Here is a 5,037-nt window from a genome sequence, read left to right on the forward strand (position 1 = left end):
ACCTTCTTGTAAACGCATGGCTCATCTTCGTTTTGCAGGAAGCCAAATGTTTTGACTGCCTCGTCAAATCGAAGATTCCAGCTCCTCGAAGCCTGCTTCAGTCCATAAATGGATCTCTGAAGCTTACACACCTTCCTCGGACTCTTAGGATCGACAAAACCCTCGGGTTGTGTCATGTACACATCCTCGAGCAAATTCCCGTTAAGGAATGCGGTCTTGACGTCCATCTGCCATATCTCGTAGTCATAATACGCAGCTATGGCCAGCAGAATCCATATGGATTTAAGCATCACGACTGGTGAAAAAGTTTCATCATAGTCTATACCATGAATCTGCCGAAACCCTTTCGCTACGAGTCGTGCCTTATAGGTATGCACGATGCCATCCATGTCGGTTTTCTTCTTGAAAACCCACTTACATCCAATGGTCTTAATACCATCGAATGAGTCGACCAAAGTCCATAGTTTGTTGTCGGACATGGACTGCATCTCAGACTCCATGGCATGGTGCCATTTCTCGGAATCGGAACCCGCCACAGCCTCTGAATACGACGTAGGCTCATCATGTTCTAACAACATGAGTTCGTCGTTTCCAGTCACAAGAAAACCATATCTTGTAGGCTCTTGGCGAATTCTACCAGATCTCCAAGGTTCACTAGGAGGTGCTGTCTCAACAACTTGTGACACAGGTTGAACTGATTCGCCCTGTTCACTCGGTTCCTCGACTATTTGTGGTTCTCGAACTTCTTCGAGATCTATTATACTCCCACTAACTCTCTTGGAGACGAACTCTCTCTCCAAGAAAGATCCATTCCGAGCAACAAACACTTTGTTCTCAGATGGGTTGTAGAACCAGTACCCTTTAGTTTCCTTAGGGTAACCCACAAATATGCATTTATCAGACTTGGCGGATAGCTTATCAGAAGCCAGACGTTTCACGTAAACGTCGCATCCCCAAATCTTCATAAATGCTAACCTGGGACGCTTCCCAGTCCATATCTCATATGGAGTCTTCTGAACCGACTTTGTTGGACAGTTGTTCAGTATAAGCGCTGCCGTTTCCAAAGCATATCCCCAGAAGGATTTAGGAAGATCGACCTGACTCATCATAGACCGTACCATATCCAATAAGGTTCGGTTCCTCCTCTCGGAAACGCCATTCCATTGTGGCGTTCCAGGTGGAGTCAGCTGTGAGACAATCCCACAATCTGCCAGATAGTCAGTGAACTCTTGGCTCATATACTCGCCACCTCGATCAGATCGAAGCAACTTGATCGTCTTGCCAAGTTGGTTCTGTACCTCATTTCTGAAAATCTTGAACAATTCAAGCGTTTCAGACTTATGTCTCATCAAGTAGACATAACCGTACCTACTGAAATCATCAGTAAACGTAACAAAGTACAGATAACCTCCTCTAGCGGGAGAGCTCATAGGACCGCATACATCACTATGTATGAGTTCTAGCAACTCCGTAGCCCGTTCTCCTTTTCTAGTAAAAGGAGATTTTGTCATCTTGCCCATCAAACAAGAATCGCACGATTCAATTGACTCATAATCAAAAGAATCAAGAAGTCCATCAGAATGAAGCTTCGCAATGCGTTTCTCATTGATGTGACCAAGTCGGGGGATGTAATGCATTCATAAATCAATGAATCAATACAAAGTCAAAATGTCATATTACGGATTATCCTAGAGCATTACAACCAACAATCTCCCACTATGCTCTATGATTTATCCTACAAGCATCTAATCCCCATACCCTTAACATGACCATCATGTTTTGACGAAGGGAGAGGTTTCGTCAATGGGTCGGCAATATTATCATCTGTCGACACTCTGCTTATCTTCACGTCTCCTCTGTCGATGATTTCTCTGATCAAGTGAAATCGCCTGAGTATGTGTTTGGATCTCTGGTGTGACCGGGGTTCCTTAGCTTGCGCAATCGCACCATTGTTGTCACAATACAACTCAATGGGATCTGCAATGCTAGGAATGACGCCCAGGTCTCCCACGAATTTCCTGATCCAAACAGCTTCCTTAGCTGCATCCGATGCTGCTATGTACTCGGCTTCTGTAGTCGAATCTGTAACGGTTGGCTGTTTGGAACTCTTCCAACTGATAGCCCCACCGTTCAGGCAGAAAACATAACCTGACTGCGATCTGAAGTCATCTCTATCGGTTCAAGGATAACCGCAATATAACAAACATGCCAATCATATAACGGTAATGTAATGCATTCATAAAGCAACGAGTCATCACATAGTCAAAATGTCATATCACGGAATATCCTAGAGCATTAAAACCAACAATCTCCCACTATGCTCTATGATTTATCCTACAAGCATCTAATCCCCATACCCTTAACATGACCATCATGCTTTGACGAAGGGAGAGGCTTCGTCAGCGGGTCGGCAATATTATCATCTGTCGACACTCTGCTTATCATCACGTCTCCTCTGTCGATGATTTCTCTGATCAAGTGAAATCGCCTGAGTATGTGTTTGGAGCTCTGGTGTGACCGGGGTTCCTTAGCTTGCGCAATCGCACCATTGTTGTCACACAATCATGGGTACTCGTTGTGAACGAGTGACTGGTTGACCCGCATGAGATTGTCACATGGACAGAGTCATGACTTGAATCTCATACAGCGGTTCGTTTATGGATCCTCATACCTGAGATGTCTAGAGTATCTGATGTGAGGAGTGGCGTGTCTTGACTGCGTCAAACGTCGTCTTTAACCGGATGATTATAACGGCGTTGATCAGATACGTTCACGAATCATATGGAGATAATAGACATGCAATATGGGACTTATCACCTCCTCAATAGGAGAGATATCGCTGGGCCCTCTCGTGGAAGTCGGACTATGAAAATGCGTGGCCACGCTATAGATGAAGTTGCATCTATTTTATTAGTCGATTCGCCAAAATGAGAAAGCGGTTGAACTTGAAGGGTGGCTCAAACCATGCCCTTGTTCAACATATGATATCGTGAGATAAAGGATCAGAACTCGAGCTGTTATTGCCTTGGTTAGATCACCTCTGACTCAATTCAACGTGGGTGGTCATGGCGTCTTGCTAGAGGCTAACCATGACTTGTAGATCGGGAATGGTTCTCGAGGCTGCTGCCACTGCGAATGGGCCTACAGGGTCACACACCATTAGGGATGGACTTATATGTGAAGTTTCGGAAAGGAAGACTTGGATTTGGTCGGAAAAACCGTTTTCGGATCAAATTAGAGTGTCGGGACGTTTTCAGCCTTCTGACTCGGACCGAGTCAGTATTTGACTCGGACCGAGTCAGTTCCATGCGAGTCGAAGCCCAGAAAGTGTTTTGGGCTTGGCTGATGTTTTGACTCGGTCGAGTCAAAGTTTTGACTCGGACCGAGTCAATACTAAATGGGCCGAGTCAAGAGTTGACAATGGGTTTGGGCTGATTCGTTCTGACTCGACCGAGTCAGAGTTCTGACTCGGACCGAGTCAATACTCGGAAAAAGTCTCTTTTCACAAGGATTAGGGTTTCTAACTTATAAGGTGGTGTTGGACGCCGTCCTAAGAGGAGAACTCGACTTACAGAACCCTAAGACAGATCTAGAACACAAGAAAATCGTTTCTTTTGAGGTTCTAGTTCCCGGGATTTGATCCCAAGTCTAGGAAACCCTATTCACTTCACAGATCCTAGCAGATCAGTTCCAAAAAGCGTTTGGAATCCTTCCCGTCGGTGTGGATACGTGTAGAGGAGCTGTACTTTCAGCTCTTGGTGATTAAAACAGGTCCTGGATCGATTGCTACTTTCAGATCTTCAGGAAAGAGGTAAGTATTCGATTCCTACGGTGATATACACGATCTGTCGAGTTTTACGGATGATTTTGGTTGCGTGTGACGTTTGACTAGGTTTAGATTATCCTTCCGCTGCATGAAACCTAGTAAACCAAACCCTAGATCGATATGATCGCATGCTAGGAATCCGTAGCCTAAAAACCCAACATCACATGGATCACATGGGTCACATAGGTCGAATTTATCGAATTAGTGACTTGGCATGGTTATGCAGTGATTAATCATGGATATTAACATCAATAACAACTTTAAAATCATGTTCGTTTCAATTTTCATATTCAAATCACTCATGCAAATGTACTCCATAAGTGATACTAGTGTTTCATGATAACTTATGAACAAATTGTACTAATGTTAATACAACTCTTACTTATGTTAACGAATTTAACTTACAGATACCATATTATTATTGTAAAACATTATATAAACCATTTTAACACTTTAAAATCGAGATTTAACCGTGTTTTATAAGTGTCACTGAGTCACGGGTCACATGGGTCACACAGTGTAAAAATGTCTTCGGGTCACATAGGTCACAGGTGAGTCACACGGGTCACACAGTTCAAAACTTGTTTCTATCTTTTCAAGACTTTAAGACGGTACTAGTGCAAAGAAAATCACCTTATTCAAATAGATTGTCATTCTAGAAAATGTATACAATCACATGGGTCATGAAAACTACATAAAATCATACAATCATATTATTTATGCAATATCTTTATTTGTCCTTCTTTGAACGCTTTGTCTGCGGTTCACCGGGGCCTGGAAACCGATTTTGTTTGGGTCTACCGGTTTTGCGTTTATCTTCCACAATCGGAGGTAATACCACGAGGTTTGCATCCCGTGGGTCGTCAATGATCCAATCACAACAATTAGGAACCTGATAAATTGTTTCTTGATAAGCCAACCGCCATGTCTCCTGGAGAAAGTATAGAGAGCATAAGTCTGGTATAATATTGCCTCTGTCAGTCTTATGGACTGCTGCGATTGCGTGACTGTATGGATATTTGTCTATATCAAAATCTAACTCGATTTTCCCCACAAAACACAGTAAACAACTCAAAAACAAGAAAAAACCCATAGAATAACAGTATTTAAGTGAAACTTACCTATTTGTACGATTCTATTTGATTTTCCCCTGATTTCCACGAGATTTGAAGCAGTTTCGCAAATTATCGAAGAGAGAGCAAGCAAATCGG

The sequence above is a fragment of the Tarenaya hassleriana genome, unplaced genomic scaffold, assembly GCF_000463585.1.
Source record: "Tarenaya hassleriana unplaced genomic scaffold, ASM46358v1 Cleome75, whole genome shotgun sequence".
In the NCBI taxonomy this organism is placed as follows: Eukaryota; Viridiplantae; Streptophyta; class Magnoliopsida; order Brassicales; family Cleomaceae; genus Tarenaya; species Tarenaya hassleriana.